Here is a 13,842-nt window from a genome sequence, read left to right as displayed (position 1 = left end):
TAAAATATTATTATTTTAGTAATACCAAATACCCGCTACAGACCAAGAAACAGGATTATATTAATCTCATAAGATTCCCACAAGCAGATGTTGCTTGCCAATTTGTTAGAAAAGACTCACGACATTGTTCCTTGCTACCTTATAGGCAGTTGGATGTAATTTAATGAAACCACCAATATTCCAGCAACGTAACCTGAAGCTTTCTAACTGGGCTGAACTAGGTAAAATATAAAATTTTTACATTTCTGAGAATTACAACTGATTGCCCAGCTTACTAATCTTTCAGTATACTTTATATAAAGAAAATAAAGTACTACTTTACGTCTTTTCAGTTATTTGTCTTCTTACTAAAACCAATCTTTTCTTTCTTTATATAATTGGGGTGTTGGTGTTGTCTGTTGTTTGTAGACCGGGTCTCGCTATGATCCCCAGGCTGGCCTCTAACTGGTGCTTTTTGTCCTCAACTGCCCAGGAGGCTGGACTTATAAGCATATATTACCCTGTTGGCCCTCCTGATGTACATTTTCAATAGAGCATCACTTTTGACAAGGCACATTTACTTTTAAAGACCTTTAATCTGCCGGGCATGGTGACCTATTCTTGTAATCCCAGTATTTGGGAAGCTGAGACTGGAAGATTTCAGGTTCAAGGACAGCCTCAACAAGTAGTGAGCCTCTCATCAACCTAGCAAGACCCTGTTTCAAAATAAAATAAAATAAAATAGGGCTGGAGGTACAGCTTGGTGGTAGAATGCCCCTGGGTTCAATCCCCAGTACCAAAAATAAAAAATAAAAACCACTAATCTAGCTTGCAAGTTGAATGTTTAGTCTGTTTTCTAACAGTTGTATGACACACTTTGTAGGACACACTTTAATTGAAGGGAGTTATATTTGAGTCTAAAAATAGCAGTCTCAAAAGATGTAAATCAAGCTGGGCGTGGTGGCGCACACTTGTAATCTCAGCATTTGGGAGGCTGAGATAGGAGGATTACGGTTCCTGGACAGCCTCAGCTATTTAGTGAGGCCCTTTGCAACAAAGTGAGACCCTGTTTCAAAATAAAGAGTAAAAAATAGAGCTAAGGGTATAGCTCAGAGGTAGAATGCCCCTGGGTTCTATCCTCAGTACCACAAATAAATAAATAAGTAAATAAATAAATTAATTAATAAATAAAATTTTTTTAAAAGATGTATATCAACAGTGGCTTAGCAGTGACAGCAGGCTGACCTCTAAATATCCAAATTCTCCAGTGTAAAGTTTTTGCTGGGAAGTGATTCATTTCCAAGCCACCTTTCCTGTAAGTAGAGCTAGGTGGTTCGTTTGGGCCCATATAACATGAATGAACGTGACAGATCATAGTACTTGTGGGCCAGGGAGTCTAAGTAATCACCATACTCTCCCACCCTCTTTGCTTTCCATGGCAACCCTGGAGGCCACAAGAATCCTAACATCTCCAAATGTAGGCGGCCTAGGTGCCTGAGGCTTGGAAGACAGCTGCCGGGAAAGCTGCTGTATCTATCAGTCAGTGTGTATAAGCCAGGTGTGGTAGCACCCAGGACTTGTTAGGCTGAGAAAAAAGCTTCGCAGGTTCAAGGTCAGCCTCAGCAACTAAGCAAGGCCCTCCGCACTTTCATGAGACCCTGTTTCAAAATAAAAAATAAGAGCTGGGCGTGGTGGCGCACGCTTGTAATCCCAGCGCTTGGGAGGCTGAGACAGGAGGATCGCACGGGTTCGAAGCCAGCCTCAGCTACTTAGTGAGGCTCTCAGCAACTTAGTGAGACCCTGTTTTAAATAAAGTATAAAAATAGGTCTGGAAGTATAGCCCGGATGTAGAAAACCCCATGGGTTCCATCCCCAGTACCACAAAAATAAATAAACAAATTAAATAAATAAATAATAAAATAGGGTTGGGAAAGTGTAGCTCAAATATAGAATGCTCCTCTATTCAATCTCCAGCAGCAAAATAAAAAGTACAGAGTTTGTATACAAAAGAAATATAAAAAAAAGAAATAATCATTAACTAATTTAGGCTACTGAGATTTGGGGTTTGTTTGCTAGAACAATCAAACCTTACCCAACACGAATGGTTATTTAGAGATGACAGAATTATAAGGTGTTTTTCTTTTCTATTTTTTTATATTTGTATATTTATATAAATATGCTATATTTTCATGTAGAAAATAAGGAAAATAGTTCCTTTGTGATGAAAATAAACCAATTACTTTCTCTCTCAATTATAATAATCTCTTACTTCTAACAATAAAAATGTACTTCTTTCACACTAGTTTTAAAAAAAAGTTTTTCAAAATTGAAATTTAAAAAAAAAAAAACATGAGCCAGGCGTGGTGGCGCACGCTTGTAATCCCAGCATTTGGGAGGCTGAGACAGGAGGATCATGGTTTGTGACAGCCTTGGCTACTTAGTGAGACTCTTTGCAACTCAGTGAGACCCTGTTCAAAATAATGATTAAAAAACAGGGCTGGGGGTGTAGCTCGAAGGCAGAATGTTCCCTAGTACTGTAAAAAAAAAAAAAAATTGTTTTTAAAGAAAAAATGATTTTTCATCAGGTAGGCATGGTAGTACATGCCTGTCGTCTCAATTGGGAGACTGAGGCAGGAGGATCACAAGTTTGAGGCCAGCTTCCACTACTTAGCAAGACCCAGTCTCAAAATTTTATAAAAAAGGTCTGAAGATGTAGTTCAGTGGTAGAAATAGAGCACTAGCCTCATATGTGTGAAGCCCTGGGTTAATTCCTAGCACCCAAAAAGAAAAAAGTGTTTTTCCTCTTTAAAGGAAGTTTATCTAAAAATGCTAATAAGTCCTCTGCCATTTTTGACAGGATATCACACAGTCTCACAGTTCAGAGGCACATGTCACTTTTTTTTTTTTTGTAGAACCGGAGATTGAACTAAGATGCATTGTACCTCTGAAGCAAACCCCAAGCTCTACTTTATTTTTTGTTTTTTTTATTTGGAAACAGGGTCTCCCTAAGTTGCTGCAAACCTGTGATTCTCCTGTCTCAGCCTCACAGGAGTGCACCCCCACATCTGGCTCACATATGGAATTTTTTACATACTAATGACCTAGATGCATGACAACCAGAAATCAAAAAGATATAAAGATCTCAGCAGATGTAAATCTCAGAGAAAATACAAAGCCACAGAAGCCACCCCACCTTTAACCAGGCAGCAGTTTGCTTTTGTAAAATGCATACCAACCAAACAAAAGCAAGGAAACTAAGCTCTTGACCCTACCCACTCCTTCCTGTAGACCCGTAGCTCAGCCATAATGACACAAGGACTTTTAAAACACAGGCCTGCAATTCTCACCGAGAGCCGTGTGCTTCCTCAGTCAAGTCTGCCTGGACACGGCTGGGCCTCATCACCAGCCCTGATCCGAAAACATCGTAACTAGAAGGAAAGTGTGTCACCGGCATGCGGAGCCGGGGGCAGTCTGCTTCTGAACTATACCCTCAGCTCTATTTTTTTTTTTTTTTTTTTTTGTGGTGGTGGTACTGGGGTTCCTGGAAGCCCTTCTATCTCTGGGCTACACTCCCAAACCTATTTTTATATTTTTATTAAGGGTCTCTTAAGCCAGCAAGGCTGGCTTCGAACCTGCGTAATCCTCCTGTCTCCGCCTCCCAAGCACGGGGATTACAAGCGTGCAGCACCACGCCCGGCTTATTTTATTTTTATTTTGAAACAGAGTCCCACTAAGTTGTAGAGGGCATCGCTAAATTGCTGAGGTTGGCAGTGAATCTGGGATTCTCCTCTCAGCCTCCCAGGTACTGGGATTATAAGCACGGGCCACCAAGCCCAGCTGGATAGACCCTGGAATCACTGCAAGCTGCCCTGGTGACCTGCCAGAAATGGGGAAAATGTTTATATATTCCTAATACCCTGAGATTTCTGGATTGATTTGTTTCTGAAGCATAGTCTAGCCTATCCTGACTAATATAACACCTTCAAACTTTCTCAACACCTTACATAAAGTCATAATGTCAAATATTTGGGTTTTAAAAAATAGCTGTATTCACACTAGTGTGTAAATCCATGAACATAAGACCAGGTGTGGTGGCACACATCTGTAATCCCAATACTTGGAAGACTGAGGCAGGAGGATCACATGTGTGTAGGTAAAAGTATCTCCGATTTGCACACTAAAAATAACAGCCCTTGGTGCCAAGAAGGAATGTGCATTGGGCAGAATCTTATTAATGACAATTAATAGAACAAGGAAAAATGCTAGCCTAACTCCAGCTGGCATCTAAAACTACTGGGCTAAATCCATAAATGCAAATGTGTAAGTTAATTGCCAATACGTCTCACTTAGCTGAACAAGCCAGTATGTTTGGAATCCAGATCATTCGGCCCTGTGCTGCCTGGGCAAAGCACACATTGGAGTTTCCCAGACAACCGAAAACATTTGTATTAGCCTTAGGTCCTCATGTATTCCTAAAGATAGGTAAACCATGTTTAGCTGAGGCTGTCCGGGAACCGAGATCCTCTCTCTCCGCCTCCCAAAGGCTAGGATTACAAGCTTACACCACCACACCCAGCACTGTAAACCATAGTTAAAACAGCTCTTAAGTCGGATGGAAATCTGTGACACATATATTCAGCTACATGTAAAACCACATTGTGTAGCTCAGCATCTTTGCACAGCATTGATTCCTAAAGATCGAACTGCTTAGCACACAAGGGAACTGTGTTTGTGTCCTGAACACTTGGCACGGGAACATAAACATAACGTTTGAGCCACATCAGAGTCACCAAGGAAGAGATTTCTTTTGTCTTGTGAAGGAGGGAATGCCTAGGGGCATTCTACCGATGCGCTACAATCTCAGCCCTTTATATTTTTTGTTTTGAAACTAGGTCCCCCTAGGTTGCTGAGAATCTTGCTATGCTGAGAAGGCTGTCCTTGACCCTATGATCCTCCTGTCTCAGCCTCCCAAATATTGGGATTGCAGGCATGCACCACAACGTGCGGGGAGAATTTTCAAAGTCCCTCCCACCCCAGGAGGCTGAAGTACACTGGCAGGGGGGGCTTAGGACTCAGTGGGGTGACAGGAGGAAAGGGCAGGTGGAGGGACCCTCGGCGACCCTGCTCCACCTCTAGGTCTCTTCCCACTGGGAACTCTTTGAAACTTAAAAAAAAAAAAGCCATGTTTCTTCTGTAAGATTGTTTTGAAAGGCGACTCCTGGCAGACAAGTACAGACACAGCCAGCTGAACAGCCTCTCATTCCTGAGTGAACCGAATGTCTCCTCCCGCTCCTTCACACCTCTGCTCTCTGAGAACAGAACATGCTGTACGGCCTCTCACACACTCTGGGTAACTGAATGTCTCACGAATCTGCGAGTCCTGCAGGGATTATGCTGGGAGCCTCTTGTTGAAGGCTTCATCGAATATTACTGGGAACGCAGAATTAATTATTATTGTCTAAACAGAGTGCCCTGTACTCCACCTCTAAATTTTCTTTTCCTCGCCTACTGTTGCTCATGCATTAGAGTGAATTAGTACCTATCTATGGTATGCTGTATACTATCAACCGTATACTATCTGTTATTTAATTAACTGTATTTGATTCTGTTGTGTAATTTGACCCTCAGACTTCAAAACTGATTCAACCTCAAACATATCTTGAATTTTCTCTCTCTTTTATCTGTGCATATCTGAGGATTAGCTATAACCCGTCACCTCGCTCATGAGAACATCATTTTTATTAACATCCACCTGTGCGGGCTATACCACAAAATTTGTTACTCCCCATCTCAAATCTTATCATCTAACCAAAATGAAAAAGACAAGCCAATATAAAAAAATGAATGCAAGTGATACAAGGAGTTTTAGTTGTGCACAATGAAGCCAGGCATGGTAGCACACACCTGTAAGCCCAGTACTTGGGAGGCTCAAATAGGAGGATCTCAGATTGGAGGCCAACCTCAGGCATGTTGTCAGACTCCCGACAACCTAGCCAATGTTTCAAAACATAAAGTAAAAAGGCCTGGGGATGTAGCTTGGAGGTAGAATACCTCTGGGTTCAATCCCCATTACTACAAAAAAAGAAAAGATACAGCTGAGCCATCATTAAGTACCAAGAATCTTTAAGAAAAATCACTTTTATGATGTATTTATTGATATTTATTGATTTATATTATAATTATATAAATACTATATATAAATATTATATACTATAATATTTATTTATTAATATTATATATAAATATTATATATTATAATATTTATTTATTTATAATTTTTGTTTTAAAGAAACAATAAAATGACTTGCCTATATTTCTCTAAAAAAACAAAACAAAAAAAGAAAAGAAAAATATGTTATTCACAATGTATAAACTCTGAAGAGCTAATGACAGTATGCTAATTATAATTAACAATATTGTAATATTGCATAATATTATATCATATACATGAAATTTGCTAACAGAGTAATGCTTGTTTTTCCATAAATATGGAAGTAGCAACCATATTACTTGTGTTAATTTGCTTGATTAAAGTGATAATTTCACAATCTATACTTATAATGCCAAGTAATACATTGAATTTATAATTTTTTGTCAGTTTTATCTCAGTAAAGATTGAAAAAAAGAGAAAGAAAAAGAAAAACCCAAATGGAAAAAAAAAAAAAAATGGATCAGGCTATTTCTAGAAACAAAAACCTAAATTGAAAATAAATATATGAAAGGATGCTCAACTTCACTGGTAGTCATAGAAACGAAAATTAAAACTACAATGAGATACCCTTCAAAACCCTGAGAGCTGGGGGAAGAGGGAATAAGGTAGATTGCTAATACCAAATGTCTGTAGAAATGTAGAGAACTGTGAATTGTTGGTGGGAATTAAAGTTAAGGTAAGCACTTTGGAAAAACAGCTTGGAAATATATGAAAAATGTTCTTACCACACAACCGAAAAATTTCACCTGTGAGTATTTATCTTAGGGCAGTGGTTCTAGGATCTACCACCCACCGTGCAGGCTACGTGAGTTCTGGGGAACCCCGGAGGCTCCCTAAGGTGCTTCTTTCAGGAAGTCTACAAGATTGAAAATAGTTTTGCAATAAGCTATCATTTGCTTTTCTGCATTCAACCTTTCACAAATGAATGGTGGAGCTTTGCAGATGCCACATAACTAGATAGATAGATAGATAGATAGATAGATAGATAGATAGATAGACAGACAGACAGACAGACTTTCTAAACACCATAATCAATAGAATGGTTACCTCAAAGGAGGAAAGAGATGTAATGAGACAGAGAGGGACCAACAGGGCAAAAATCATATGCGCACTTTTTTTATTAATAAAATGGTGTATATGAAACTGTGGCATATATACATAATGGAACTGTACTCAGCAATAAAGAACAAAATTATGTCAATTGCAAGAAAAAATGAATGAAACTTTTATGCTACACAAGATTAGCCGGTCTCAAAAAATGAAGAAATGGCTGGGCATGGTGGTCCATGCTTGGAAGTACTTGAGAGGCTGAGACAGGAGGATCACAGGTTCACAGCCAGCCTCAGCTACTTAGTGAGGCCCTCCGCAACTTAGTGAGACCCCGTTTCAAAATTAAGAATATAAAATAGAGCTGAGAGTATAGCTCAGAGGTAGAATGCCCCTGGGCTTAATCCCCAGTACCATAAAAATTAAAAATAATAACTATGTTTTATTTTGCATGTAGAAGCTGGATAGAAATTAGCAAACAAAAGTAACATCAAATAGAAGGACAGGGACTGCAGTGGAGTGATGGAGGGGGTCTCGAGGAGGGGAGAGAAGAGACAGAGATGTTAGGAATATAACAGCTGCAATAATGCTAGGTACATATATAAAGTTACCAATTCCAATCTCAAAGACACGTACAGAGAAGGGCGGGCCGGAGGGAAGTGTGCCAAGACACGGGTGCACGTGTGTTCCTGTCGCTCGACCTCAGTATGGGGTATAATTGCACTGCACCAAATGAAGTTATGTAATACAAATAAATAAAATGGTCGTTACGTGTGCGTCTAGATCGTACTTTATATCCATTACCGCACTTGAGTCCTTCCATAATAAATAAAAGTGTAACACACCTTAAAAGAATGCTGAATTTATCAAGCATGGGGGGAAAAGTAAACGGCCAAAAGCAAGCAGCTCAATATCTTATCACTGAGTAGTTCTAATAAAATCCTCCTCATGAGCTTTTCACTATCCCTTTTTCTGAATTACATATTACGAGATAAAATCTCCTATTGTGTATTTATATAAAAACAAACTCTATTTACCAGTCTCACATTATTGTGTTTAAACAACAATCTTTAGAGTAACTATAAATGCGTCCTTGATAGCCTTTGGCCTTTTGAGTTAGAAAAAGGAATTCTAGAGAGGATGGGCAGCTCAGCAGAGGAGAAAGCACAAACGCCCGCGATGAAGGGTCTGGATCGGGCTTTCATTGGTGTCTGCTCTGCAGCTGGTCACCAGCCTGTGCAAGTCACACCTCTGTGAGCATCTTCCATTCCGTTTTTGATGCTTTTATTGGTGCATTATGGTTTCTCTGAGTTCAATCTCTTCTACTACAAAAAATATAATAGTAATAATAATAATAGCAATAATGAATCCAACTGCCAACTGGAAATAGTCCATCTTTTGTTTATATCACTATGACCTGGCAATTCTAAATGCTGTTAATGCTAAGGCACTCCTCTGCTATGGTAGACCTCTCCTACCACCCACTTCTGGTACACCACAGCTCTCACACTGCCCTCCCGCTGTGGTGCTCACAATTCTGACTGCTTACATACAGCATTCGGCAGACTCTACATCTAATTCAGAAATAGCTGGATATAGTTGAAAAACACACAGCTATGCTAACGGTTCCATTTTTATATGCAAGACCTCAAATCTCGGCCCAGCACCCAATGGTGGTGGGCATTCCGCTATATTTCCTGGTATTTTTGTTTCCACTATATTTCCTGGTATTTTTGTTTCTCCACTATCCAAATTACTGTTTCAAACCTACACTCCTGGCCATCCTTCTTACTTCTAATTCATTGAACAAGTACAGAAAATTAGGCGGAGAACATCCTCATTTTCCCACCACCCAATAAAACCTTCCTATCCGTCCATTTCCTCTTCTTCCTCCGTCTCCTTCTTCCTCTTCCATAGACAAGGTTTTCTGCTTCGATGTGCTTTACCATTTGTGCTCTGGGTCACATCCCTACAACTTTTTCAAGGACTTAAAGTATATAATAACCTCCCATTTCTCCACTGGATAATTATACAAACTATAAGATCGGATGGACAGATGGACAGGGAGGCTGTTCCCTTATTCATGCACCATTTTCAGATACGACCTCACTCCTCTGCCCACTTGCCCAACAAAAGACCCAGAGTGATATCTGAGGTCTTCTCCATCTCCCCACTTCTTCTCCTCTCATCAATCTGATAAAACTGGACCTTATCCCGCCATTCCACAGACACTGTGCTAAGCAGGACCCCTAGAAACCTCCATCATGTCCAAACCAGTGTCATCTCTCTTCCTGGTGTGTGTGTGTGTGTGTGTGTGTGTGTGTGTGTGTGTGAGAGAGAGAGAGAGAGAGAGAGAGAGAGAGAGAGAGAGAGAGAGCGAGCACCTGGGAATTGAATCCAGGGACATTCTACCTTCATGCTACACCCCAGCCCCTTTTTAAAAATTTTATTTATTTAATTTTTGGTTTAGAAATGATCTCACTAGGTTTCTGATAGTCTTGCTAAGTCCCTGAGTCTAGACTTGAACCTGTGATCCTCCTATCTCAGCCTCCCCAATAATCCACCGCGCCCAGCTTCTGCCCTGCTTACCCTCTCAGCAGCTCTTGGCTGTCCTGCCCTCTCTGCTCCTTTTTCTTCTTTTGTGGCACTGACTTGTCTTACTGTTCGGCTCACCTAATTGCTCATTCTCAGTTAACTCTCATCTTTGGAGACAACTTGTCTACTTCATTTTCAAAAAAAAAAAAATCCATATTTCCAGCTGTGGCATCTCCCTTTGGACTTCCTTATATGGTATTTGTGATCCTCCTGTCTCAGCCTCCCAAATGCTGGGATTACAAGCTCACAAGTGTGCGCCACCATGCCCAGATTACTCATTTCTATTTTATTCTTTTTTTTTGCATGTACTGGAGATGGAATCCAGGGGCATTCTACCTCTAAGATATACCCTCTGCTCTATTTTTTTTTTATTCTTTATCATGAAACAAAGTCTCACTAAGTTGCAGATAGCCTAAGTAGCTGAGACTGGCCTCTTACTAAGTAGCTGAGGCTGGCCTGGAACCTGTGATCCTCCTGTCTCAGCGTCCCAAGTCCTGAGATGACAAGCGTGCATCACCTGAACTCTCAACTCTCCCCATCTAGGTTCCCCCACTATCTTCTAGCCCATGGCACCACAGCCATCCAGTTCCTTAAGCCAGAAACATTAATAGTTTTTTTCTCTTTTTCTTTTCTTTTTTTTTCCTTCCCCTCATCCTCCCAATAAATCCAAAATCTTGGGTACTATTGAGGAGGTAGAAAGGAAATAGGCAGAGAGGGAAAAGGGCTTGGTAGAAAAAAGTTAATTTCCTGAGTTTCCTGAGGGGGACAAATGCCTGAAACTCCAAAGGCTCAGAGATAAGAAGGCCAGAGCTTCACAAAGCCATCTGTTTACTAATCAACAAACCCAGGAGCCAGCACAGAGCAAGTCGATCAAATACCCTATGCAAATTCTCCTTAGAATCCCAAAAGTCACCCTAACCATAAACAGACTTGCAAGCGGTCAGGCCTTGGCCAGTCGGATGGCAAAGGGGGACTTTCCAGTTCGGGACACCCTCCCCTTTTGGAGGGCTGTTCTCTCTCTCGCAGGTCGTGTTGGCCCTGAGAGAAGGCAGAGTGCATCTGAGGGTACATGGCTCGGGTGACTCTCGAGTAGTGACCTGAAGGCCTCTGCTGGACATCATGGCTTGCCAGGCCCCCAGGGGTGACCTGTACCTCTTTTCTGGAAGATCACGTGGACTCTGGGAGAAAGTAGTTTGCAACTGATGGGCACTTGGCTTGGGCGACACTCGGGTAGTGACCCTGAAGGCAGCTACTGGACCCCAGAGTTCCGACCGCCCCAGATCGCATGGACTCCGGAAGAAAGCAGCCTGCACCTGAAGGCAGTTCGGCTTGGGCTACTCTCAAGTATTGTCCTGAAGGCAGCTGCTGGACCCAGAGTTCCAGCCCCTTTCGGGGTGTTCAGCCCCATTCCCTGCTGCTTCCAATAAACCTTTTGCTCCCCTTCCTGAGGTCTGCGGGTGTCATTCTTCGCTCACCGTAGACAAGAACTCGCCGGGTTTTGTTTCAAGAAACCCCCGTTTCACTATCCTGTGGACCGTTGGCCTTACCCGGACGGGAAGCTGGAGTCTTACTTAGCAGTCCTGCCCGGGAGACTATGGGGATGTAGGTCTGAGCGCAGAGTCTGGCCGCCTGAGGCAGCCCTCCGAGGAGCCACGGAGCGGGCGGGAGGCGATGGTGACCGGCTGGCACTGGCCGGGGTCTGCCCCAGCCGCCCAGGTCTCAGAAGGGACACCAGAAATCAGCGCCGCAGCAGCAGCTCAGGATGATGACACACAGTGGGGTCTGTCTCCGTGTCTTAGAGATCAACACACAGGACCTCATGAAGCCAACTATGAAGGGCCCTGAGGGATAGACGGCTGTAAGGAAGCAGAGAAGTAAAAGAGCTGCCACCCATTCTGAAAAAGGGATTTAGAGTCTAATTTATTTTCTATTAAGCAGTATGAGTAATTTTTAAACTCTGCTCTGGGTCTTTGTCATTATGTACAGATCTCTAAAACACATGATGTATCTGAGCACACTCACAGGCTGTCAGAGAATCCCCACTCAGCTCCCGATGCCTGCTGCGTGCTGGGCAAGTGAGAGTCATATCGCTCCCTAGCCCAGGTGCCCAAACGTATTGGCTTCCTCACCCCCTTTTTATTTTATTATATGTATTTTTTTTTTCAGTACTGGGGATGGAAACCAAGGCATTCTACCTTGGAGCTACACCCCCAGCCCTATTTTTTTATTCTTTATTTTGAAACAGGGTCTCACTGAGTTGCAAAGGGCCTCGATAAGTAGCTGAGTCTGGCTGCGAACCCAGATCCTTCTGGATTTTTTTTTTGGGGGGGGGGTACTGCGAATGGAACCCAGGGGCGTTCTACCTCTGAGCTACATCCCCAGTCTTTTTTTTATTATTATTCTTTGTTTTGAAACAGGGTTGCAAAGGGACTCAGTAAGTAGCTGATGCTGTCCTCTAATCGTGATTCTCCTGTCTCCACCTCCCAAATGCTGGGATTACAAGCTTATAAGAGTGTGCCACCATCCCCAGATTACTCACTTTCTTTTAGGAAAAAAAAAAATACTCAGTGCCCCTTGGCACCTCCATCATCCCTTATTTCTTTATGTATTTATTTTTATTTTTTAGTATTGGGGATTTGAACCCAGGCATTCATTCTCTTCTGATAATGACCTTCTAGCTGGCAGAGTCCAGAGGGAACCCAGAACATCACTTGGCAAGGACTGAGAACACACATGGGTGTCAGAAACTAATGCTAATGGATTGCTTCACCCAGAGAAATGCAATTGCTAATTAAACAGGGGAAATGAACTCAATAATGCATTTTCCTTCATCACATCCTTCACAGAAACAAACTTTTCAGAGCTTGGTGCATGGGCTCAGAACAGGATAGAGGAGCAGTTAATTTTGTGATATGAATGTTTGCTGACATCAGATCAAAAGGCCGTATGGGTCTGTCTCCTTAATAATGAGATACCCAACAGCCCCATAACTCACAATGGATGCCTAGCACATGATCTGGCTCACCATGGGCATTTGTTTCTTTTTTTAAATTGTATTTACTTTGCCTGTGGTATTAGAGATTAAACCCAGGGACATTCTACCTCCAAGCTACACTTCAAGTCCTTTTTTATTTTATTTTTGTTGTTGATGATGATGATGTTTTTAATAAGGTAATATTAGGTTGCTGAGAATCTCGCTATGTTGCTGAGTCTGTCCTCAAACCTGCGACCCTCCTGTCTCAAGCGTCCAAGTACTGGGATTGCAAGCATGTGTCACCATGCCTGACTCATCCATTATATTTATTTATTTATTTATTTATTTTGGTGGTGGTGGTCCTGGGGTTCCTGGAAGCCCTTCTACCTCCGGGCTACACTCCCAGACCTATTTTATGTTTTTATTTGGAAACAGGGTCTCAATATGTTGCGGGGTGAAATGTGCATAGTGTGTGTGGGGGGGGGTAAGTAGCTGCCTTCAGGGTCACTACCCGAGTGTCGCCCAAGCCAAGTGCCCATCAGTTGCAAACTACTTTCTTCCAGAGTCCATGCAATCTGCCAGAAAAGAGGTGCAGGTCACCCCTAGGGGCCTGGCCAGCCTAGATGTCCAACAGAGGCCTTCAGGTCACGTGCCCTCAGATGCACTCTGCCTTCTCTCAGGGCCAATACGACCTACGAGAGAGAAAGAGGGAAAGTCCCAACTTGTCATCCGACTAAGGCGGGAGGCCTGATCGTTTGCGACCTCTTTTGGTTAGGGTGACTTTGGGATTCCAAAAGGAGAATTCTGGGAAGAAGCTCTCAGAATTTGCATAGGGTATTTTCAAGTCCTTTGAAGAATCTCCTTTCATTCAGTAGGAGTGTCTGACTTGCTCTGTGCTGGCTCCTGGGTTTGTTGATTAGTAAACGGATGGCTTTTGTGAAGCTCTGATCCTTCTTATCTCTGAGCCTTTGGAATTTCAGGTATTCATGCCTCTCAGAAAACTCAGGAAACTCAGGAAATTAACTTTTTTCTACCT

This window comes from Muscardinus avellanarius (assembly GCF_963383645.1).
Source record: "Muscardinus avellanarius genome assembly, chromosome: 7".
In the NCBI taxonomy this organism is placed as follows: Eukaryota; Metazoa; Chordata; class Mammalia; order Rodentia; family Gliridae; genus Muscardinus; species Muscardinus avellanarius.
This window is presented reverse-complemented; position numbering follows the sequence as displayed.